Raw genomic sequence first — 27,005 nt, 5'->3', positions numbered from 1 at the left:
CCCTGAAATTCCTCTCAGAATGGGAAAGGGATCTAGAAATAGAACTACGAGAGACTGATTGGTCGAAAATTTTCCAGGCAATCCATGCCTGCTCACCGAACGTCTCAATATTAGAGACCCACTTTAAGGTTCTTACCAGGTGGTACAGATGCCCGAAACATCTTGCAAAAATGTTTCGCGGACTGTCTAGTGCCTGCTGGAGATGTAGTTCAGGACCAGGATCTTTGTTACATATCTGGTGGGATTGCCCCGTACTACAACCCTTTTGGTCGCAGGTTATAGACATCACACGGAAGATGCTTGGCCAGGCTATTCCCGATACCCCGGTGTACTGGCTCCTCAATAAAGTAGATATGCCCATTTCCTGCTTTAAAAAATCTCTGTTAAAATTTGTGATATTAGCCGCCAAGGCAGTCATACCTGTGAGATGGAAAACAACCACGCCACCAAATGTTCGGGATTGGATCAGGAGATTAGAATATTACAGGTCCATGGAAGAATTATATTTGTCAGATAGGGACTCTTTTGTAACATAATATACTATATGGAGACCTTGGTTGGACTTTATAGATTCGCCAGAGTTTGCGGCTTTGGTTACATCCGTCTGAAACATGTATCTTTAGGTTACAAGGGTGAACCAGCCGTCTGTAATGGTTGGATTAGACTATGTTCTATATCTCCTCTGTATATGCTGTAGGCCTTTTATTATTATTATGATGACTTGCATCATGCCATCCCCCATTCTTTCCTTATGTTTCTTTGTTATATCCCCCCCCCTGTTTGTCTCTATGTTTTATATGTCAGGTCAGCTATACCCACCTTTCGTGGATGGGAATGTTCGCACTCTCTGACACATTTAGCCATCTTTGGCTTAGTGCTATGTTGTTATGATGTTATAATCTCTTTATCACTCGCCATCCAAAGCGAATACTGTTGAAAATTACATATATGTAACCTGTGTTTGTTGCTAAAAACCTCAATAAAAACTTATTTTAAAAAAAAATAAAAAATCTACTTCCACAAATCATTATTTGTCTTATATCTAAATCAACATTTCACTTTGCCCCCAGTAGACAAACCATTTCTACTTTACCATCCTAACAACTCTCCAAAGTTTTTGTTTCCCCTTCTGTCATACCCACATAAATCGGAAAAGACTTCTCAAATTAAACAGTATCAAATTTACTTTTCCATATACCAACCTGTGTTCTCCTCACTAGCATTTAATAATGAAATGTTTTTCCATGCGGGTGGTCTTGATTTGGCTGGCAGAGCACAGTGATTCTTACTAGGGATATCTGTGGCACGAGGGTCTGCAAGTTTGTGGCTGAAACACATCTTTGTGAAGTCAATGTACAATTAAATTGGAATTTTGTAGAACTGTTCAAACAATACCCCATAAATAACCAAACTTCACATCCACTCACATTCCATATTCCCGCTATACTTTACCATAATATATAGTCTCCATTTTTACCTGTCTAAGTCCCAGAAGGAGTAAGTACACAAGGATATAGTTCTTCACAGGTTTCCTCTCACTGCAGGTTCTTTCCTCCCCTGTGTGCCAAAAACTATCTATTTTTACATTCGTAACTTTTGACTTTTTGGCCTGGTTTTTATGCTGTCTGTTTAAATTGTTAGTTTTGGCCAATGTTTTAAAGTCATCTTCTTAATGCCACTCCCACAATTGGGGTAATGTTAGGGGCTGAGTGCGTTAATATACCCCCCCCCCCCCCCTCCTTCCTTCTCATATTGAAGTTTGGGGCAGTTACACCCTTCACCTATCTTTAAGTTTTCTTTGGGTCTTTTCAGACTGTTTGAGCCATTCAATTTGGCAAAAGGATTCCTTGTCCCCCCCCCCCCCCCCATCTTCTCCACTACTACTTCTGTGTATATTTGTGTTGACCCTAGGCCAAAATGAATGACTCAGACAGGCAGCTCGAAAAAATAGGCCACCCAGAGAAGTATTAAAGAGTAAGATAGAGAGGGAGTAAGATGTATGTTTTTCGTCCAGATCTGGCATTACCTCGAACGCTGTCATTTCTCATTAATTTTTAAAAATGTTACATTTTACATAAAAACACACTGCCGGAACTAAGATTAGTGGTAGCAATGTATTTTGCAGTGAACTGTACGTTTTCGTGACAAGTTTTCTATGTTAATATTCTGCTGAGATTGCCTTCACAACATATTTCGTGGTTTGCTTGGCTAAGAGAGTTCAAAACATCAATTTAATCACTTTCCGTGTAACTAGAAGTGGAACACATTAGCCGTTGTGGTTGGTCAGGAGCTTGTAATATTGAAAAAATATCACACTAACTTTGCCATGGAGCTGTAAGCCCCCACAGCAACATTTGGGGTTGGTCTAGGCACAGTAAAGCCCATATGGTATTGTCGGATCACTCTCCCTAGGCCACTGCTCTACAGTAGGGGCTTCTTCTGAGAGCACAGAGGGGTCCTCCGGAAGGGTAACCCAGCAATGCATGATACCCCTGTAAAGGCTGTACCCCCTGTAGGGTGGTCGTTATGGAGAGAGTTTCAAACAAGCAACAGTTTTGTCATTGACTTTAACATGTGAATTTCTCATCACGGGTGGATTATTTCACACATCTTTCATTACTTTCTTAAACAAAAGAACATTTTAAAAGCAACATTAGGGGATCAGACAATTTGTCGCTCTTTGTGGACAACCTGCAGCAACGCTTACAAACCCAGTCATCTAGGTACCTAACTTGGTTTTGGGGCAAACTTTCCAACTTCAAAGTAAGCTATACATAATAGTGGCCCTCAGTGTCTCTACCCTGAGTGGTTTGATGATCTGAAACAAGACTTTTACTTTGTTTGGCATCCATCCTATCTTAAATACTTGCAAGTCAGTATTACAAAGGCTCTTACCAAAGCCAATTTTTCACAGCTATTAACTAAATTGCACAGGGAGCTTGGCGGTTGGAAATCTAAAAGCTTTGCCTGGATCGGGAGGATCCGTATTGTAAAAACGAACTTTCCACCTAAAATATTATATTTATCACAGACCTGCCCTATGCATATCTTTTCAATGTGGTTTGTGTACATCCAGGAAGTGATAAGAAAGGTCATTGGGGTGAATAGAAACCACATTGCAAATTAAATGTGCTATACAGATGTAAACATCTGGTGTTCTCCAACTTCCTCACATACCAAGTTATTGCTATGTCAACATTCTAAATATAATTCTGGAGTGTACTAGGGCCATGGACACCAAGCATTGTATAGATTCCAGTTATGGTGGTTCCAAGGATACCAAACCCACCTCCACTCAATCACCCAATGGTTACGCCCACTCTTGCATGTTACAGGTCATTAGCATCTTGTCTGATGTCCAATGTGACTTGCTTGCATTTCCCTGTTGGGTCAGATTTATTGGCTTTTAAGAGGTAGCTGATAGCAGGGGTTTATAGGTTCGGACAGCATCAGACTTGGTGACATCTAAGCTAAATGGAAGCTTGCCCCGTCGCACAAAGACATTGGAGAGGGATCTCAAAATATTAGCCAATGAAGGAAATTTGGCCAAAATCTTTCAGATGGCAAGCTAGCTCTCTAAGCATGTCTGTGTTTGAAACACGATTAAAAATATTACCACGATTGTACATGTGCCCATGTATCTTGAGTATAATGTACCCTGGTCTTCTGAACTTTTAGTAGTCAGCACATCGATGCTGACTACCACGACAACACTTAGCCCAACATGATGACTTCGAAGGGCTCCTTTCCGATGAGGATCAATGACAACTGCTGTGGAAAGCGACTGCAACCATTCCCGATGACGGAAGAATCCGGCCCGACTTCATGACGTCACTTACATCCGCGACGCTGTTATTGCTGCTGTTAAGTGGATAATGTAAGTATGCAGCCATGGACAATCTACAACGCTTTGTAAAGTAGATTGTTTAGGGGCGCATACTTACATTACCCCCTTAACAGCGTCGCGGATGTAAGTGTTGTCATGAAGTCGCATCGGATTCTTCAGTTGTCAGGATTGGTTGCAGTCGCTTTCCACAGCAGTCGTCGTCGATCCTCGTCGGAAAGGAGCCCTTCGGAGTCATTATGTTGGGGTAAGTTTTGTCGGGTTAGTCATTGTCATTAGAACGTACCCCACCCTTCTGAATTCCTGCTGGAGGTGTAACAAGGCTCTAGGTAACCCAATACATAATTGTGGGAGCACCCCAAAAGGGTGCCTTTTATGGGTCAGTGTGAAAGGAGATATTTGGGAGGGGGGAATAAAGATCTAAGATGGGGATTCCCATGCAAGGGAGATACCCTTGACTATTACATAAAGATGGATGATATCTCGGTGGCAGGAGACAGATACGAAGCATCAACAGTTGGCTAGAAATCTGAGTCCTATAAAACAGTGTGATTTGATATGGTATATATTATCATCATTTATTTATAAAGCGCCAACATATTCCGTAGACCTGGGAAGATAAACGTAGTGAGACAGTGGACATGTAGAGTTTGGGAAAAAGTAAGAAAACATACGCAGTGATTAACTCCTGGGTTTCTGGATTGGCTTGCCCTGTAGATGCTACATTGTGGGAAGAGATCTGGGTAAGTTAGGCTAAGTCCTTTATCGGAAGGTGTCTAGACAGCCACCCCCCATTCCCCCTGCCAGCATATTCCATACAAAGACTATGGGGTATATTTACTAAACTGCGTGATTGAAAAAGTGGAGATGTTGCCTATAGCAACCAATCAGATCCTAGTTCTCATTTATTTAGTACATTCTGCAAAATGACAACTAGAATCTTATTGGTTGCTGTAGGCAACATCTCCACTTTTTCAAACCCACAGTGTAGTAGATATACCCCTAAGAGTTTTGTTATGCCGTTTGAGAAGAAAATTTACTCCGTTATATAAGTACTTGTAAACTGTCATGTGTAGAAGATTCAATAAAGAAAGTTTAAACAACAACGAAGCAACTCTCAGGGTACAAAAAGTCATTCACAGTGCCACGCATTTTACTTTTTTGAATAGGAATCATTTTTTAAAAAAAAAACATTTTAAAATACAATCTTGCTCCAATTTCTCAATTTTCTTTCAGTGTGACATTTCTGAAATGATTTGCTCTCTCTGAGTCACCGAAATTCAAGAAGATATTGAGTTGTGAGAAATCAATTCTTTCATCTCGATTCCTGAACCATTCTACTTATCTCTTGTAAATAGAATGTGTTACATCGCATCTGTGTTTGCCACAAAATGAAGATAATATCTGGAGCTAGCCTAATTACTTTTGTTTGCTGAATGGAAAAGACGCTTTGAGATGTAGTGTTAAAAAAAAGGAGAACAATCTTTGCAATCTCCTGAGACATTTGTTGCACAATTTGAAATGTTCAGAAAACACAATATGGTGGATCCATTTGCAAGTCCACTGAAAGCACTTAAACCCTGCTGGTCTTTTGTGATGTAACGTAAAGGGAATACTGCTGTTAATGATTTGTTTGCCATCTGTATTATAACCCACTTTGAGGACGACTATGAAGGCCTGAGTAATGATTTGCCATCAGAACCTACTCCTCTTGTTTTCATTTAATAGGGTTTGAAGAAAGAAAAAGCGATGGGATATGGAAAGTGATCATCTGGTAGACTAAAAAGACAACATGAAGTGATGACTGAATATTCATTTATCTCTCATCAAAGTAGTGTTTTCTTTTACAACTTTCCATCTTTATCTTCTGTCCCTGTCTGGGTGAAGAACAGAAGGATATAAACCATGAAATGAATAAAACATATTCTTTATTTTTCTTTTTACAACTGGATTTATAATTTTCACGTGCCGGTAGTCCTAGAAGCTATGTCCTGATTCTGAGGTGAACTTAACGTCACTTTGCGTAGCGTAAAAAATTACAAAATCTGCACTGTGCATGGCCGCAAAGAGAGGCAACGCATATGCAGGTTCAAATACATGGCAATGTTGCTGACAGTCGCCAGGGCTAGCTAGCTGCTTCTGATTGGCTGGTTGCAAATTCACCTCTGAAGCTGATAGGTGCTTTGATCGTGCTCTTTTACTCCGATTGGATTAAGCTGCAAGCATTGCACTGAATCTCAGTAACTAATCAACAATTGGCTTTTATCTGCCAAGTGCAAGTTAGACAATGAAAGCAAGCGCTTAATTGGTGGTTGTTCTGTGCAAATTTTACACCTAAGTGCAATATAAATGAGTCCTTATATTTCATTATTGACAGGTTGTTAATTACCCGATGCTTGGAAACATACTGAATAAATTGATCGTATACATTAGATAAGTAACATTAATGTCATAAGATTTCAGATCACACTTTTTGATTTAATATACTTTGGCCATCTGTCGACCTTTTCTGGTTCTGGGTTATACGTTCAACTCTTCCATTAGTTTGTGTATTTAGTTTATTTGGACATATTCACTCTTTGGGCCTCGTTTACATAGCACAAAACTGTGGAGTGATGGCACAAAATCCTCTTTGGTGTTGCTATGTGCTTCGATTTGTGTTAGGAGGACGAAGGGATGAATAGATACACTACTAGGTGTACATACACCCTTCACACACAAAAATACCACATGTAATAAAGCACTATTAATAATAATAATAATAATAATAATATTATTCTTTATAGGGCGCCACATGAGGTCCGCAGCGCTGTACAGAGGACAAACAACAAGACAGTACAGGGTATAACAGTACATTACAGTAAAACCAATAACACTATAAATCTCAACACAGCTACTGGGGTACAAGGGGTATATTCAGCACAGGCTGAAACCTGTGCCCATTAGCGTGGGCGCAACTAACAGGATTAGAGCCACTGACAGAGGTGAGAAGACAATGGAGGAGAGGAGACAATGGGCAGAGAGCCCAAGGAGGAGGTGCTCAGTGTAGATGGTGAGCAAAAGTTATAGGTAATAAGAACAGGAGGTAAGAGGGCCCTGATCACCAGAGCTTACAATCTAAAGATTGTATTATTAGCTTAAAGTCATAAATGCGGGAAAGCCAAGTAGTATTTTCAGAGAAAACCAGAAATGTTTCATTAATGAAAGCCCTAGTTCTACAGTGGTCAGAGAATAGACTTTGAATGTTATGTTTAATATTTTTGCACAGCCCACCCTTTGGGATATATCTCCATGCACCTATGCATGTGGTGAATGTCTAGATTTGTGAGTTGGCTTCAGAGAATGAGCAGGTGTGGGGTCTGATTCAATAATGGTCGCATACTGAGCGTAATGTGCATTCATTTTTTTTTTAAATGCACGTTCATCAGGTATTCACACGTCCAAATTCAACAAGGAGCGGATCTGACGATACGTGTGGTGATGGATACGGTTGTAGGTCTGCTCTGCGCTACTACGCAAGATTCTACATATGTGGAATATAAACTCACAAAAGAACACACACAAAAACAAAAACTATTTAACTACTGTCATTTGTTAATTAATCAGGCCCTTCTAATTAACAACAAGTAAAGAATGAATGTAGACTATTGGATAAGTGCCCTTTAAATGCCTCAGCCCCACCAGCTAGCCCTACAAGGGAACATACTTTTTATACATTAAGTACAGTATCTTGTCAAAACTTTTAAAAGCATAAAATATATATAAATATGTTTTTTAAATAATTTCTTTAAGCTTTTGTCTCTTTAATGAACATATTAGATTATCCTGTGTTACTTCTATTTCTGGTCCTAATATTATTTCCATCAGTTGACAAATGACTAATAATATTTTCTTAAATGATTTCATATTTTCTAAAAATGTGCTGATAAAACGGACAGCATGTTCCCTCTTCTGTTGTCAGTCCTGGGGGAGCCATAAAATTTCTGTCAAGTTTGGAGAATTCCCTGAATACGATACCAGAGGATCAGCATTAGAACATTTGTTTGCATTCCCGTCGTGTAAACACTTTATTTGTGTCTCTCTCCTTTTACTCTTCCTAATCATGAGCATGTTTATTATAGTGTAATAAGTGCTGCGTACACTGTAGGTTCTCATTGATGGAATTTTATGGAAGGGTCTTACTAAAATCTATATATATATATATGTATGTACGTACGTACGTACGAGGTATGTCTATTAAATAACGAGACTGATTAAATAACTTGCCTATATTTATTGGTATTACAAATTTAATGTTTGTCCCCTGCAATATACTCCCCATTTGCACTATGATATCGCTGTAGTCTTGTTTTCCACCGGTTGAAGTCATGGAGCAAATTAATTTCTGTCACTTGTTTCAACATATCTGCCGTTTTCTTCTTTACAACATCAACTGACTCACTGTGTCCCTTTAAGCACTGATTTAACTTTTGGGAAAAGATAAAAATCGCAAGGTGCTAAATCGGGCGAATATGGAGGATGTTCAAGTGTAGTAATGTGTTTGTCGGTCAAAAACTGCTTCACAGAAAGTGCTGTGTGAGCAGGCGCATTGTCCTGGTGAAGAAAGAAACCATTTTTCCACAGTTGCTGCCGTTTCTTTCTGACTCTTACACTCAGCTTTTGCAAAACTTCCTTATAATAATGCCGATTAACTGTTGTGCCTTCTGAAACCCATTCTTCCAAAATTACATATATCGAAAAAAACAATGAGCATTGCTTCAAATTTTGACTTGCTTTGACAAGCTTTTTTCATTCTTGGTGATGACGGTGTTTTCCAGTGCCTTGACTGACTTTTGGTTTCATAATCATTCTGGAAGATCCAGGTCTCATCACAAGTGATTACTTTATGAAACAGGTTTGGGTCTGTGTCAAGTTGCTGCAGAATGTCAACACAACCTTCCTTGCGACGTTCTTTTTGCTCTGGTGTGAGAACCCTTGGGACTATCTTTGCACAAACTTTCGTCATGTTAAGATCCTCACGCAAAATTTTCCATACGGTGTCTTTGTCAATGTTCAGATTCAGCTATCATTCGAACACTGAGTCGGCGGTCTTTTCGAACAATTTGACTGATTTTTTTTTTTTCTTCTTGAAGGTTCTTGAAGTGCAAGGTCGTCCAAGGCGTTCATCATCTTCGACATTCTCAATTCCCTCACTAAATCTTTTGTGCCACTCAAACATGCGCAGGAGACAGGCAGACATTCCCATAGGCCGTAGTAAGCATTTGAAAACATTCTGTTGGTGTTTTGTGCAATGTTACTAAAAATTTCAAATTGACACGTTGTTCAACTTTTAAACTTAGCATTTTTTCAGCACTCTACAGAAAATACAACCAAACTAAATGGCGACTCACAATCAACTGAACGTCATAGTGTTGCAGATTGTCATGCAGGTTCAGAGCGGTTCAAGGCCACTACGTATGCAGTTATAACCGGATCTGACTGCTTTGTTTACTAGGTGGAATCAGTCTCGTTATCTAATAGATATACTGTGTGTATGTGTATGTGTATGTGTGTGTGTGTGTATATATATATATATATATATATATATATATATATATATATATGTATGTATGTATGTATGTATGTATGTGTGTGTATGTATATGTGTGTGTGTATATATATATGTATGTATGTGTGTGTATGTGTGTATGTATATATATATATATATATATATATATATACACTCAAAGACATACAGCACCATTTACAATAGACACATTTTCTTCACTGTCTACATCAGAAACAGATTCAATAGATATGTTGGGGGGGGGGGGGGGGGAATTAAGACTTAGAGAATATTTCCCACTAAATATGGAAGAAAAAAACATCCAATCTAATTTGGGTCCAAAAAAGAAAAATAACAGTACATTTGACCCCCAATCAAATAATCCAAGTATAAAAACCTTTCTTAGATCATTAGGTCAGGAAATTAAGACTAAAAATAAATCTGATCATTATTTTGATAATCTAACTAGAGAGCAGAGAGTGGCCTTAAAGTCTCTTATAAATAATGAAGAGATTGTGATACCACCTGCTGACAAAGGAGGTGCAATTGTGATCCAAGGTATTAAGGATTATGATATGGAGATTTCTAAACAACTGGCAGATGTAACAGTGTATAAAAAAATTAAACTACAATCCTACACAAATGATAAAAACTAAGGCAGATCACCTTATAGACCAAGGGATACAATGTGGCTGGATAGATGAAATAGTTGGGGAATGTTTAAAAACTGAACATCCAAAGTGCCCGATCATCTATACAGTCCCAAAAATACATAAAACAATGGACCACCCTCCTGGTCGCCCTATTATATCGGCAATTCTATATTACAACCAATTGCAAAGCATTTAGATGCATATTTTCAGATGTATGTTAAAGAGATTCCAAGCTATTTAAAGGAAACAGCAGATTTACTCAAAAAAATCTATGAATTGATAGACATAGCGACAGAAGCCTGGCTAGTTACAATGGATGTAGCTTCACTATATTCTATTATACCACATGAAGCTGGCATTGAAGCAGTAAGAAAGATAATGACTGGTAGAAGAACAACTAACCCTCCAACTGATTTTTTTTATTAAATCTGTTGAAAATAGTTTTGGAATATAATTATTTCAAATATGGAGATACTTACTATATACAATTAGCAGGTACTGCCATCGGGTCTATCCTGGCACCAGCATATGCCAATCTATATATGTCAGAATTCGAAAAAAATCATATTTATCCTAATTATGGTTCAAAAATGCTATAATACAAGATATATATATATATATATATAGATGATTTTTTTTATTTGGTTGGATACAAAGGAGGAATTTATTAGATGTATAAATGACATTAACATGTTAGATACACCTGTAAAATTCACATACAATGGGGATAGACATAAAATAGATTTTTTGGATATCACAACTTTTCGAAAAACTATTGGTCTGGGCACGACACTTTATCGAAAACCATCTGACCGGAATACAATTTTACATGCTACCTGCCATCACCGCAAAGCATTGAAGGAGAGTCTACACATTTCACAGTTCATACGTGTATTAAGAAATAATACAGAGTTTGATATTGCAGAAGAACAACTTAAAGAAATGAGACTACGTTTCCTCCAAAGGGGATACAGTAAAAAAATGATAGAGAGGTGCCTCACCAAAACCAAAAAACAATATAACCTGTGAGAAAAAAGACATAATAAAAATAAAGATCTTACAGACCAGATAGTCTTTTCAACAGCCTTTGACACACAATCCTATAGGGTTAAAAAGGCCATAAAACAATACTGGCCAATTGTTGCCACAGATCCTTTACTGAAAGAAAAATGTAAAAAAACCACCATTTGTATCCTACCGTAAGGGCTCCAACCTTAAACAACAACTGATGAGACCAGAAATGAAATCTACTATAGAAAAAAAAACTAGAAACTGGCTGAGAGCTGGAAAGCCAGGATACTACAGATGCATAAATTGCATGACATGTGGAAGTATGAATATAGGAACAACATTCTCACATCCACAAAATGGAAGAAAAATCAGAATTAAACACAGATTGACATGTACAATGGACCATGTGATTTATCTTCTAACATGTCCATGCAGCCTAAGTTATGTGGACATGACCACTAGGATATTCCGTGAACGTATGGCCAATCACAGATCATCAATCAGACAAGCAGTGGACACGGGCCAAACTGATAAACCAGTGGCGAAACATTTCCTCCAAAAGAAACATCAATTGTCAACATTGAGATGTATTCTTATAGATTGGGTGCCACCACTAACCAGAGGAGGTGATAGAGAACTAATGCTAAAAAAGAAAGAGGCTAGATGGATTCACCAGTTGAACACTATAATGCCAAAAGGACTTAATGAAAATAACCCTCCTAAATGTATTCTTGAGGGATTAAGAAGTCTAAATCTGGATACACTATATTGTTTTCTAACAAGAAAGAACTTGGTTATGCATGGCTATTAGATCTACCTATAGAGTCCTATATATTCACAAGATTTTGTTCTATTGTTTTTAATGAAAAACATATATATAATAATTCCCTGACGAAAGAGTATAGATGACATGTTGAAATGTATAAAGGATATCCGAGAATATAGTGCTATCTGCTGAATGCTACAATACTTAGGGTTGTGTAATAATAAAGATCAATTGAATCATAGATATCAGAAACCATAATGGCAATTATTGGCTACTGTAATATTTGGGGCTGTGCAATATTTAATAATATAGTGTAGGAACCATAAAGGTACTATATTATATATTGGTGAAGAAATATGATGACACTATATACATTGCCAAATGCCACAAACTTTACTGTCAATTACTATTACTGTAAGTGCATTGTGATGCCCCCTACTGTGTATTCCAGGGTGGAACCCATAGCAATTATGCCTAGGATTGGATATTGCCAATTAAATGTGTTTCATTCATACTGATGTCCATTCCTAGTTTTTATTATTAGGATTAGATTCAATGCATTTGGATTATACATATAGGGTTTTTATTTGCAATATTAGATCATTTGTTCCTGTGGATACGTTCTGCTCTTTTCTTTGTTTACATGTCAAACAGCCTGGAGAAGTAATCGAGCAATGGTTAACTCCAGTGGGTGGATTAGATCTGACTTTATTGAAAGGATAGGCGGAGAGTGTAATCAATCAAACTAGTAAATATGACGTATTCCTCCCCCTATCAGACGACGACATGTCATACAAGTGGGAGTGACTTACTGTATAATATCCTCCCACAGCCAAGGAGGGCCCGACTTCCCTTTCAAAGCTCCATATATATGTGAATTTTTCTTCATTGGGTGGTAGATGTGGGTCCTCATCAAATTTTTGTTGTGGGGCCCACAAATGTTACCTTCTAATGTGATAATAAGCAGTAATGTGACTTACATTTCTAGAGTGTACACATAGAAATATGTAAGTCTTATTCTAAAAGAGCGCAAGGGTAAAAACATTACGCTCTTTGCTGTATTCACAAAAACAAAACATTCATGTGGAAAAACTTTTGCTGGAAAGCACGATTAAAATGACCTAGAGACTGAACACCATTGTAACGCTAAGAAAGAGGCCTGACCTACTGTATAAGAAAGAGGTAATCCACTTGTCGGCTATATCTTTACACAATCGCTTAATTATATATGACCTGCGCGTTGACATAATCCGTTGCATAAATATTCATCATGTGAGCCAGATTAGATTTAAAGCCATGGATAATAGTATGTAATAAAATATATGATGTCTAATTCATTCACCTCCAGAGCTTGACCTACATATTTTAGCCATGCCTAAGAAATATCTTACTAAATGACCGTGTTTTTATTTCTTATTTAATGTTTCTAATGTCTGTATCCATCGGGAGAAGTTTAAGAGGGAATATTATAAGTCTCCAAAGTTCTTAAACTTTTATGTGACTACTAAACAGTCTTACAAGCTTTGCCAGGAGCAAATGAGACATATTTGTGTCTAAACTTTTTCTGTAACTGCTGAAGCAGCTCTGAGATTTGCAGGTCAGCACTTTCTTGTTTGGCATGAGCGGAGGTGACTTTCATAGCTGAAGTTTGTAAAGGGGGGACCTGCAGGAAGCTGGTCTCAGTGTGTAGGTCTTCCAGCATGTAGTTTATTTTCCTGTCTGATTCGGATTGGCTGGGGTGACCCAATGGGCCATGTATCTGAATTACACATATTACATGGCTGCACTGCTATTGGCATGCCTGCATAGAGCAAACTGCAGGGCCACCAAGAGGTACTGAAGCTGCAGCTCCTTGGCCCCACCCCTGAGGATCGCGCAAACTGGGAAGTGTGTCACGACCAATTGGAAGCCACAAGCCCTCTGCTACAGGCCAGAGTGGTACCTATCCCTGTTTTATTTATTCAGCCTCTACACAACCCCATGATGAATGGGACCAAAAGCACTGGACCCTCTACTGCCACCGCTGTGGGCCTAAGATTGGATTAGGTTTGAATATAGGACTTGGGGTGAGGATGAATACAATTCTAATAGGTGTGTGTTTTTTTAATTGACCCTTCGGGTCATCTGGGTCAACCGGCTCATTTGAAAGAGTTGACTCCTCTCTCTCTGGGGGTTTTTCAAGGCCACCAAGAGGCAGTTTTATAGCCTCTACCATCTAGGCTCCATTGGTCTGATGGTGGGACTCCCGATGCATCTGGGGAGCCTAGGGTCGAATGCTATTTTTGCCGCTTGATAAAAACATCCCTCTGGCTTCTCTCTTTCACAAAATGCATGCAGGTGTACAGTAGATAAACAGCAGCTGGTAATGTTTCATTTTTTAGAAGCGCTAGGTAAGGGGTCTGTTTAACCCTTCCCACATTTTAAAAGTGTGTTAACGTAAAACACAGGAAAGTGAAATAACTACATTTCTGGAATATAGATAAAATATGATATACAGATTTAAAGTTCAATTTATTTTGCTACTTTCCTTATACATGATGGGGAATATTATGTCAGATCCCAGAGGGGACTTGAAGCTGCAAAGGGGAAGGGGGGTGGCAGTGCTCTGCAAGTTGCATCATTTGGCCTCACCGTGCTGTGATGCAATACTGCAATTGTGAGATTTCACTGCGGGGGCTGGTCCAAAATGACACCATTCCCTATGAATCACATCATGGCGGCCTCCACGTCGCCCGCTAGTAAGTTAGCAGGATGCGGTAGAATTGCTTACTCTCCCGAGAGTCCGGGAGACCCACCTGGAATTTCGTGAGTCTTCCTTTGGCAAGTATGGTGTATGTATGCCTGACGTAAACCTGATGCATATGCTACTAACGCAGAGATGGATCCATCATGCAGTGCGTACGTGCGTGTGGGTACCCTTGGCATGAGAGACGTAAAAATACGTTAATTTCACATGCAACTTTTTAGAGCTTAATTATTGGATGCATCCATCTAATACCACGCATGCAATAAATTGGGTCAGTGAAACACTGTGAAAACACTCACTTTATAGAGATTACATTTTATATCTCATAAATATCTTTGGCTGATCCATCACAAGAAACAGAATAAAACTGATGATCTTTATTCTAAAATAAATGTTATATGTATAGTGCAAAGTCTTCTATATACTTGGAATAATGAACTGTAAAAGCCCTTACATAAGACTAGTAGAAGTCAACAATACACAGAGAGTTTGGGCCCAGAGCCGGATTTAGACCTCATGGGTCCCTAGGCAGGATACTGGTTTTGGGCCCCCTCCCTGAAACAATCCATAGCACTATATTTTTGTAGCCTACCATATACCCCTATAGTTAATATAAGTGAAAGTATGTGCTGCCGCCAAAGGTGGTGGGGGCGTGGCTTGCATCTTTGGGGGCGTACCTAACATGTGAAAAGAGCAAGGCTACAGAAAAAGGCAGCCGATAATTACCGAGCAGTCCCGGTTTTTAAGTAGTTGGGTCAAAACAACCTAATAAGTATTTAAGACAGAAATACTTATTAAGTTGTTTGCAAAAATAATACACATAAATCCAAGGATGTGCCCTTGTCACTTTTGTCCATCAATCATCAAACTATGCCCATTTATTGCCACTTTTGCCCCTTCATTGTATTACCCCTGTGCCCCTTCACTGTATCACCTCTGTGCCCCTTCATTGTATTACCCCTGTGCCCCTTCATTGTATTACCCCTGTGCCCCTTCATTGTATTACTCCTGTGCCCCTTCATTGTATTACCCCTGTGCCCCTTCATTGTATTACCCCTGTGCCCCTTCATTGTATTACCCCTGTGCCCCTTCATTGTATTACTCCTGTGCCCCTTCATTGTATTACCCCTGTGCCCCTTCATTATATTACCCCTGTGCCCCTTCATTGTATTACCCCTGTGCCCCTTCATTATGTCACCTCTGTCTATGTGCCTCCGTTTTACTTACCTGTCTTTTTCTCTTTTGTATTCCTCTTTTCTGTCTTCTGGTCTTCTTTCTTCTCCCGCGCAGCTCCTCGATGTTAGTCCTCCTCACAGTGGCCGGAAACAGACTAAAAAAAAACAAAACAAAAAAAAAAACAGTCACGTGATCGCGCGACAGGTCCCGGCAGTCTCTCCTCCTCATTTAGTGGGAGCAGAGAGCAGGAGAGACTGCCGGGAGCCGGGCATGCGATCACATGACTGGTTTGTCTTTTACTCTGTTTCCGGCAGCAGCTTACTTTAGTATGTCGGCGGACAGAGAGGGATGGCAGGCGGAGGGGAGCGCCCCTCCGCCTTGCCTACCCCGCTCACTGCCAGTCCTGACTGGGCCCTCTGGGTACCGCTTGGCCCTAGGCAGTTGCCTAGGTTGCCTAGCGGTAAATCCGGCCCTGTTTGGGCCTCACTAGTACTTTGTAAATAAGCGTTGTAGGGAACAGATCTCTCCTCTTGGGATACGCAATATTTTAGGAGGAAAGACCTGGAAATGTTTCATTTTAATAAAGGGGGTTACTCTGATGTGACAGTAGACAATATTTTACTGTGGTATCTTTTTAATTTTTGTCAATATCTTCTTTACAGTCACAGACCGTAAATCTAGAAATTGTCACACCAAGCTTCTACTTATACTGAGCAAGACAAATGCAGAAAGGGGTATACACCCATGTGTGCCCTGTGGACTGAAAGGGCATTAAAGACATGTACTGTACAGCTGTATTTGTTTTCTGTTCATAAATGACCCCCAGGGAATTTTCAGCAGAACCCTTGTATGAACATTGGCAACTACAGCCGTTACAGTAAGTGGCACTAAGTATTCCTGCACACACTGGATCGGATTCATTAAGGAAAGTAAGGCAAGACAATGAGTAAGCTTTCTCCTGGACAAAACCATGTTACAATGTAAGGGGTGCAAATTAGTTTATTATTTTGCACATAAGTTAAATACTGGCTGTTTTTTCATGTAGCACACAAATACTTGATAGCTTTTTTTGTACACTGAAGTTTAAAGTTGATCTAGCACATGTCCTACCCCAACTATAAATCTGCCATCACATCTGCCTCATTGTCCAATGCAACATGGTTTTACCCAGGTGCAAAGTTACTCCCTTTTTTTTTGCTTTCCTTTCCTTAATGAATCCATTCCAAAATGATTGTGAAACAAGGAAATATTAACCCCTTCACACAATAAAGTTTAGCAACATAAGGTTAGATTTAATAAACCTTCTAAAAAGGAAAATAACATTCTAGATATAATTTTCTACAATTTTAAATGATCGCTCAAAACTGATTGGTTGCTATAGGCAACACCTCCACTTGAAGGTTTGATAAATCTACCCCATAGAATCCAATGTTATTTTTTAATGTCATAAAGGAGATGAGGGGAAAGCCCTCCTTTGTGATCGCTCACCCCCCTGGCTGCAGGCGTCAGTAAGAGGGGCCAAGAACTTTGTAATTCAGTTCCTGTTCCTTTCATGAGTACAAACAGCTGAAACTGAGTTCAAAAACTGAACTGTTGTTTGTACAATTCAAAAGAATTGAAGTGTTTCCATATTGTCGAAAACAAACAAACAAGATAGATCCAAGGTCCAACAAAGATTTTCTCCTTGCAACAATCTTGCATGGCATATCTGAATCAGCCATACCATGCAAGGCAAGGCATTACTATTGGACTGATAATAACATGATCGTTAGTAATAGTTACTCTTATTGTAGTTTTTAATACATCCAGTTTGTATTTGATATATTGGTAACAAAAAAGGGGCGACCTACTTGAATCTCTGACACCTTGGGGTAAATGTATTATAGTCCGATTTCTGCAAGTCGCCGTAAATCGGCGACTTTGCTGTGAAAATTTAAAGGGGCGATGGCTTGTAAAGGCAAAATTACCTTTACAAGCCATCGCTGCTTTAAATATTCACTGCAAAGTCGCCAATTTCCGGCGTGTTGCAGAAATCGGACTATAATACATTTATCCCCTAGTGTCTTCCCCAGGTCAAAAAATGTGAAAAATTAAAGTAAAAATAATAATATTAAAAAAAACACTTTCTATCCCTGTATCTCCCCGAGACGTTGATTAAAAGTACACATATTAGTTTACAAAATGTCAAGGCCCTCAGCGGATTGATTTGGAGGCCTCCTGCTGTCGTATATCGTCATTAGGTTCAACTTAGGGGTCCCAATGGGCGCCAGATCCCTCTGGCTGAGATCTCACCCTGTGGCCCTTTTCACATGTCAGATTTCGGATTATTGCAAGCTTCACTTCAAGACTACCTCCACTCATTCACCTATAACTCCTCTCTGGGAAAATCCCACCTTTATCCCAGGGCAATGCTCCTCTCGTTTCAAGGCCTGGCAGGAGAGGGATATCAGGATGGTGGGGGACATCTTGCATGCAAACCAATGTATTTCACTGCCGATGCTACGGGAGAAATTTGACTTTCCTAATGTTATCCGTTTGCTTATCTCCAAATGAAACACTATATTGACACCCTTCCTAAACCTGATATAACAAGACCTTTAACCCCCCTGGAATCCTTGTGTGCACACTCGCCTCTTCAGTGTGCACGCAAGGATTCCACACCTTATAATCTCCTTATCTTGGGCAGACCACCAGATGTGGGCACTTGGGCAACAATTAGAGAGTCTCCAAGACATCCATCTCATCTCTTGTGAAGGAAAATGCCTACAAAATATATTATCGTTTGTACCTTGTCCCCACCAGGCTGAAAATAATCTATGATCTATGGTTCCACTTCTGACTTATGTTGGAGAGGTTGTGGGGAACAGGGGTCCTTTCTCCACGTCTGATGGTCCTGCCCACAAATCACCTCTTTCTGGGGCAAAGTCATTAAGGAGAGCAAAGCATAAAAAAGGAGTAAGTTTTAACCTGGGCAATACCATGTTGCATTGGAGGGGGAGGTAAATTTAAAATGTGGGGACAGACTTCTAGTTGAGGTAGGGCATGTCCTAAATCAACTTTAAATTTCAGTGTAAAAATAAAGCTATCAAGTATTTGTGTGCTAGATGGAAAAACAGCCCGTGTTTAACTTATGTGCAAAATAATAAAACTAATTTGCACCCCTTGCATTGTAACATGGTTTGTTCCGGATAACATTTACTCATTTTTTTGCCTTACTTTCCTTAATGACTCCACATTGCATAAATAGCCCCCACTTGCAGACATATTATATCAATATAATATTAATATAATACCCTGATTGGGATTTATTAATACCCCCATTACATTAATATCCCCCACCAACTGCCACATTGCATTATAACTCCCCACCAGCCTTGACAGCATTAATAGTACCACTACAATAATACTCTCCGAACACACACACACATTGCATTACTTCCCAAACACAACATTTCTATTAATATCCCACTTAAAAATGACATTAATAAACTTACACACACATATATAAATACACTCCTCCACACATTACATTAATAGCCCCCACACACACATTACATGAATACCACACCACTACCACTACACTTGCCTGATCTGCAAAGCTTGATTGTTATGGAATGCAGACTCGTCTTCTTCCTGCAGGGTGGCTCATCCCAGGCCAGGGTCACTTTTTTCCCCCCCTCTTAATTCCAGCAAGATTGTGGGTGCAGGGTGGGCAAATAAGTCAGATGTCTGGTGAGGGGCCCCTTGCCTCATGGTCCCATGTGCACAACACACTCTAAATCCATGGTTAATACGCCACTGTGTTTATTCATTTTAACATCTCCAGCATTAGTGGGGGTTGAACTTCCCAGGCACTGGACCCCTGCAGTTTTAAAATTTGGAAAGATTGGGGTTAATCATTTTAAAATAAAAAAAATGTATATTTGAAGTGCTTCTTTATACTATTTCTCCTTCAAATACAATACAGCTCTAAAAAATCTGGATAGCAAAAGCCTCTCTGTCACAGATTCCGAGTACAGTAGTTCCCATATGGTAACTTTTACATTTGCGGCTTCTATATATCAACTAAATTGACTGGTGATCAGTGATATTTCAGGATTGTGCAATTTAGTTGATCCCTGATGAAAAGAAAAGCAAAGTCTTGTGATATAGGATCTGGCAACTGTCATTCATATGCTCCAAGCATTATCTAACCGCAGCAATGAAACAGATCAGTAGATGCCCAATAGTTATTTTTAGTTTAGATTGATATTTTTACCATCAGTCACTTACATGTTTACATATATTTGTAGCTGGAGGTCAGTAACTGGAAACGCTTATTTTCTAACCATGAATTGCTGATACAGGTAAACTCCTAAGACCATTTTCCTATATCACAATCCTAGAAAATAGAGAGCAATCATGGGCCCTGAAGCTAGAGATTGTTCCAGACCACACTCCCCTTTATCATCCACGTATATAGTCTTAATCGCTCTCACTTTCTTATATATTATATTATATGACTAAACATCACATTAATAGTCTTCACCAGCCGCCACATTACATAGATAGCCAAAGACATATCACATCAATACCCCGATTGAGACATTTCAGGATTGTGCAATTTCCACCTCATCGGACCTGCTCTGTCAAATCATTTCAACCATGCAGCTCTAGCATACAGACAGGTTTCCAGTGTCATACTGTATTCCAGCATAGCATAGCTGTCGCTTGCAGACCAGAACCGCTTTAATTCACATATACACGAACACGATGGGTTCACACACGAAACATTATTTTACCTTTTATTCAGATAATTATTAAGGGACCTCTGAGTTCTAGCTTGAAGGCCCTTTCCTGTCAAGCAGCAGATTTGGGGAGGTTAGCAGCAATGTACTATAAATATTCTACTATATATAAGGGGTAGGAATGTGTCATTGAGAAGTCACCATAGATAGACTGCAACCATCTCTTATATATTCAGCACAATCTTGGAACGGGCTATACAAGAATTAAGAAGATCTGGGTTTAAGTAGGAAGGCATTGACATTGGGAGCTTGCAGACATGATGAATCGCATTCCAGCAAAGATGCTCCAGAAATGAGCAGCAAGGATTTAAGAATTAGGATTTCTGCCTATATGCCAGAAGATCTGGATTTAATCCCCTGAATAGATAAGGATGATACGGCAGCATCTTGACCCATAAATTATTGCTATCAAAACCTCCTGTTAGTCTAGTGCTCTGAATATTAAATAAACTGTCCGTGACTATTTTCATTATGGATATAAGGAGTACATTTTTCATGCCTTCTAAAATGAAAAAGTGGAGGTGTTGCCCATTGCAACCAATCAGATTGTATCTGTCATTTGTTTGATAAATGACAGCTACAATATGATTGGTTGCCACGGTCCTGTGCTAGATAAATGATAACTACAACCTGATTGGTTGCTATGGGCAACACTTCCACTTTAGAAGGTTTGCCAAATCTAAGTAATCTATACATCCTGCTGAACGGATCAGCAGAATTTTCCAGGGGTTGGATGCTGTTAAAAGAACCTCTAAAACCTAAAGTTTAAGCTGTCTTGTAGAAGACATGGGCAGATATTTATGTAAAAGTTTCAGGAGGTTATTATAAATAAAAATACCTGACATGAATCCACATTCATCAGGAAAAAATTTCCCTGTGCTCACCAGGCTTCTAGCGTTTAAATCTATTTAAGACCACAGACTGTTGTTCTCAAATTATAGATTGTACTGACTCTTGTATTCAGTAGCTTTATAAAGACGAAAACATTGGCAGCCCTATTACTGTATGCCAACTTCTATGTACATATTAGATAAGATTATCTGTAGTTTAAGTAGGATAGTCCTGCTGCTACTGCATCTTTAGTTATTGAGCTAATAATCACTGTGTTCTGTCACAGTACAGAAAAAGCAGCATTTGAATAGAACTAGCAGTCATTGCTGGCAGTAATCTGTGTCTCTCTTGGCGCCTTCTAAAATACTTTCCCAGAACTGTTTGTTCTTGTGTGAAAATTACCTGTATTGATGCCAAGGTCAAACCCAATATCTTGAGTTTCTAAAGCATAATTAATACACATGTTTGTAAAACTCTGCTTTGGAACCATCCTGACTTATTAACTGTACTCTCAGCACTGTCTCCTTATCTCCTGTTTTATTGGCACCCCCTTTGCCATATCCCAATATTCAGTTTGGCTCCTACAGCTAAGCAAATACTTGATCCTTTGCAAGGAGTAATAAGTTCTTCCAAAATCTGCTTGGGTTTTTACGTATCCATGTAATGAGCTGAAACTAGATGAATTAATAATGTTCCCGTGCTGTGATCTCAGCCTTGTTTCTGTCTGCTCTTCAGATATCTCCGTGTTCTGAATTACCGCAGATATTTACATTTACAAATGAAGCTGCCATTGGTGCCCACATCACAGCTGCGCCCATTCATTCCAGGGGAAAAGAAGACTTAATAATCTCTTCTGGAGGTGATGAGATGGGTGATGTAATTATTATAACCTAACCTGTTTTATTTGCATAATACAGTTTAGTTCAAAGAAGCTAAACTGCTAATCTGTAGGTGGCATGAAAGCCCCATGGAGCTATGCCTTTAGAAAGACTCAGCAATACCCTTTAATGACAAAAGATATAGGAGGGTTGACGGTAACTCATAATTACAGTACAAGCACCAATAAATATTCCCACAGCATGGCAGATGTTCTCTAATTTGCTCAAAAGATCTTATATTCCATGGCGGAACTACAAGGGTGCGACTGCAACAAGGCCCATTGGTGGGGGGTGTCCGCCAATGCAAGGTATAGCCCCTCTAATGCCCCTGCTCCCCCTAGACTCCTGTTCTGTTGTTCATGCTCAGAAGAGGTCCCCCAAATTTTATTATGGAGCTTGGTGGTTTACTCCTCTGCTACTGTTTATATTACAGGTATTACATCAGCTCCGTGTGTATGTTACGTTGCAAGTTCCTGATTTGTCCACTCTAAGGGGGAGAATCAATTCAGCGTGATGTGGGCATCAGGGTGGCTCAGTGGTTAGCACTTCTGCCTCACAGTGCTGGGGTCATGAGTTCAATTCCCATCCATGGCCTTATCTGTGTGGAGTTTGTATGTTCTCCCTGTGTTTGCGTGGGTTTCCTCCGGGTGCTCCGGTTTCCTCCCACACTCCAAAAACATACTGGTAGGTTAATTGGCTACTTTCAAAATTGACTCTAGTCTCTCTCTCTCTCTCTCTCTCTCTCTCTCTCTCTCTCTCTCTCTCTCTCTCTCTCTCTCTCTCTCTCTCGGCATTGACTGATGTGAGTTCTCTGTACAGCACTGCGGTATCAGTGGCGCTATATAAATAAATGATGATGTGTGTCTGAACATCCACGGAGACCCATCGCGCAGATGTTATGGCGGGAATCTCTGATCAATTTTTCTCCCACCACATAGAGGTGCACAGAACAATGACTGGAGATTCCTACCCTTATGGCTGGCAATGTGTCCGCAGCTGGACATCGACAGCAATTCTGTCTCCCCCTTAATGCCTGGTCTATGTAGGTGGTTATGCATCTAAAGTATATAGGGACAGGTTTTGCTGGCAAAAACCCAGACGCTTATTTTCACTTTCACTCAATACATCAAAGGACAAAAAATCGTTTAAAAAATGCTTCATACTTAGAATAAATTTGCAATTTCAGTACCGCAGAGCAAGTTATCTTATATAAAACAATGGTAACAAGCCTGGCAAAGCTGCAAATTACCTCTCTGGGGCAATATCGCTGGGCAACGGAGTACTATTCAGGTATCGTGGCAATATTTTTTTATTTTTTTTTATAAAATATGGTGATAAATTATTTTTATCACTGCGATAAGTGCAGATAAAATAATCCTATTATTGCCACGATCGGGCACATTTTCATACGTATGCTACATAGTTAGAAAATACCCACTTAAGTTTTCTAGCTTAGTTTCAGTTAGATTTTTAAAAGATGGGTATAATACAAGTTCTCATTGTGTGAAAAAATATTTGTTTTAATATACAGTATGTTAATTATGTTACCACTAGTAAAATGTGACCCAATTGTTAAATGCTACAAAATCATATTTGTAATAATGTAACTATAGAATAATTGTAGTTTACTACGGGGTCTATTTAACAAACTGCGATAGCCCAAAAAACCAATAATGTCTATAGCAGGTCTTTTCTTAATTTATCAAGCAGTTAACATTTCTCCGGCATTAATCTACTCTTCATTGGTTAACGCAGCCCCCATGGAACTCTCTGGGGATTGTAATGTAATTTATCAAACAGAGAAAAGTAGATATGCATAGGATAACTGAAGAGAAGTATAAGTAAAACTATAATAAGATAAATGAAATAGAGAAATATTAAATATGTAAAATATAAAAAAAAAAAATTGAATCATTTTGAAAATAAATAAAAATTTATTAAACAATTATTATTACATAAATATAAATAGGCAATAATAAATCAATCAATGAATAGATAAATAATAATATGCAAGATAGATGAATAAATAAGTGACAATAAGCATGATAACTCAGACTTGGTTAGGAGTCTTCCTTCCTTGTTCATAACGCGTTTCGCCACAATAGTCAGTTACCCTGTAAGCAGTTAGCAATTAGCAACTGATGCACTTACATACACACACATAATAATATATAAGTGCAAGTAACAGGTTTTTTTACTGACATGTTAAATGTGGATTCTTTTTATTGGGAATTACACAGCAATCATGACACATACTAATTTTCCAAATAATCATTTTGCGTTTTTTTTACATTTCACGATTACTGATCGATGAAAGAAGAATTACCCTGTACAATAGCTTTTACTTCCTACGTGTAGAAAACAATCTTACTCTGCAACTATCAGGAGAAAATATAAACTTTGATTTTCACTTACCACCAAATTGGTTTTAAGGAGAAGGAGTGTACCCCATGATATCTTAACACCAGTCATGACAAAATATAATACCACTAGGTGTTGCGGATGAAGAGTAACCAACAATGAATATAGATTTTCAACTTTGATATTTCTAAAATGTATTTTCAGACTTCATAAAAACAAACACTTCTTTTTTTTTCCACAAACAGAGGTTAGAATAAATTCTATGGACAATTTTTTCAGACAGTGGAGAACTTTTCTGGACAGCTGAGTCCATTTGTTAAATTTGGGTCACATATGACATTCCCACCACACTCTGCCTTTCCGTCAAATAGTTTTCTCATTTCCTGAAAGCCAGAGAAATTCCTCACCAGCTATATTCATCTAGTAGTCGATTTCTTGGCAGACGAATTCTGCCTTTTTGCTTACCATGTGCTGGATGAAGTAACTCCCTTTCCAATAGCTGTAAAAACATTGCTCTGTTTTAATAGTTTCTATCAGGAATCCCCCTACCCTAAAGGACTGTTGCTACCCTGACATAGCACATTACTAAACTCCTATTAACACTTTATAAAAAAAATAAAAAATGTATTGGGTTTTTGTTGTCGTTATTCAGAATACATTTTGCAAAATGTTTTAGATTTTTAGTTTTCCTAACTGTTACATACTTTTGTCCCACATGAGAGCTGGGACTAAGCACTTTCTGTAGCCACATAACACATACTAATCCAATCAGAGTACAGCTCTGTCCATTTGTTGTTTTTTTTTTTAGGTTCTTGGTCCAAATACAAATTTGAAATGTTGGAAGCTATAAATGTGGGTTTAAACAGTCAGAACATGCTGTACAACTGAAGTGCTAACAGAAAACGTAAACAGTTACAATCTGCTATTGGGAAATACTACCGTTGCTAGTTCAAATGTTATGAAGCAAAACAAAAAAAATAAAATACAATATTTGTACAATATCACACTAATACTAATGGGCTAGGACCAGGCTGTTGTCACATTTCTAAGTGCCAGACACTTCTCCCAGGAACATCTTTAATAAAACCATGAAAATCACAGAGGAGGAAATCTTGCTTCACTTGCAGGTTAAGCCAGGACACTGGGTTTTATTTCCCCCCGCAAAGTGGAAAATACTACAAATAATAGCATTCACCTCAAAATACAGGCTGAAATTGTAAGTGGGCATTATAAAATGAGATTGGTGGGCACTTTTTGAGCCCCCTCCCGATATGGATGACTGTAACAAAGGAAAATAAGATAGCAGTATTTCGAAATAACCCAATTCCATGAGAAACAGACGTACAAGTTTAATGCTTGCATTTTACAGGTTGTACTTTGGCCAATATATTATATACTATTTATAGTTTTGCAGAAAACGTAGTGCTTTTCCAGTACTGTAAATGAGAAATGTACATCAACAGTTTTTGGCTATTAAAGTAGTTTCCCACTTTAAGTTGACTTTATAGCCTTGAATATATACACTACTGCAACTTTTACTGTAGATTGCATTACTGTGCTTTTAAACCTTGCATATATATTATCAGGTCGGAGATGTTTATTGTTGTTGCCCTAGTATATGATACAAAGTTGCTCTCTGGGTACAACCGTATCCAATGCAAGCATCATTAAGGTCCCGTCCCATCGCAAAATAAAATACATGACAAATAAATGGTTCATGTAATGACAATTCATGGTTTATTATTTTAGCATATCTATATAGCGTGTTCTGGGTAACTGACGTAAACTAATCCACGTTGCTAACATATGATTACGTAATCCCCAACATTTACTTCTGCTAAACCAGACACAGCCACTACAGCTCGGAAAAGGCTGCGTGTCTGCATTACATTGGGGAGTAATCCAACGTCGCAATGGGCGTGTCCGCACAAGCAGCTGTGTCTCTAGAGCTTTTGAATCTTTTCTGTTTGGCCTCATTTGTGTCTTAAATCGGTTATGAGGAGAGAGGACATCAGGTCTGTCTTTATTGCACGTGTGTCACTATTGTTTGTTTGAGTGTTTTTATTACAATGCACGACACAAGTGCAACTGGAAGGTAGAAAATACGTCCCCTAATACCGGGATGAATTTGGTTTTCTGGCACCCCGGACAAGCCGGAGAATTTGAGTTGTTTTGTGGTGAGGAAAAGGCCGTTTACCTACCCCTAAAATGGAGGGCACCTCCGAAATGCACCTTCTCCACTCCTGCCGGATCTATCAAACAACCCCATCCTGCAAAGTTAAATGTCTTTTTTCGACTCAAGCACAAAACTAGGCGTGGAGAAGTGAGAATGGTTAATTGCACCAATTTCAAAATCTACGGAATCAAAGCAATCAACTGAAAACTAAACAGATTAGCCCACATCTTG

At 38.9% G+C, this 27,005-nt stretch overlaps 1 protein-coding gene across 7 annotated transcripts in view; it reads left to right on the top strand.

Moving 5' to 3' along the window:
* The window catches only part of BEGAIN (brain enriched guanylate kinase associated), a 363,458-nt gene that overhangs the window by 11,969 nt on the left and 324,484 nt on the right, over nucleotides 1-27,005 (top strand). The window contains exon 1 of one of the 7 annotated variants that reach the window (XM_075191892.1): nucleotides 16,592-16,618. The exons of the other annotated variants lie outside the window; for them this stretch is intronic. The gene's annotated coding sequence lies outside the window, so the exon portion shown is untranslated. Of the gene's footprint in view, nucleotides 1-16,591; nucleotides 16,619-27,005 lie in introns of those variants that run through there. 7 annotated transcript variants of the gene reach the window in all.

Source organism: Mixophyes fleayi, chromosome 12 (genome assembly GCF_038048845.1).
Source record: "Mixophyes fleayi isolate aMixFle1 chromosome 12, aMixFle1.hap1, whole genome shotgun sequence".
Classification (NCBI taxonomy): Eukaryota; Metazoa; Chordata; class Amphibia; order Anura; family Limnodynastidae; genus Mixophyes; species Mixophyes fleayi.
This window is presented reverse-complemented; position numbering and strand designations above follow the sequence as displayed.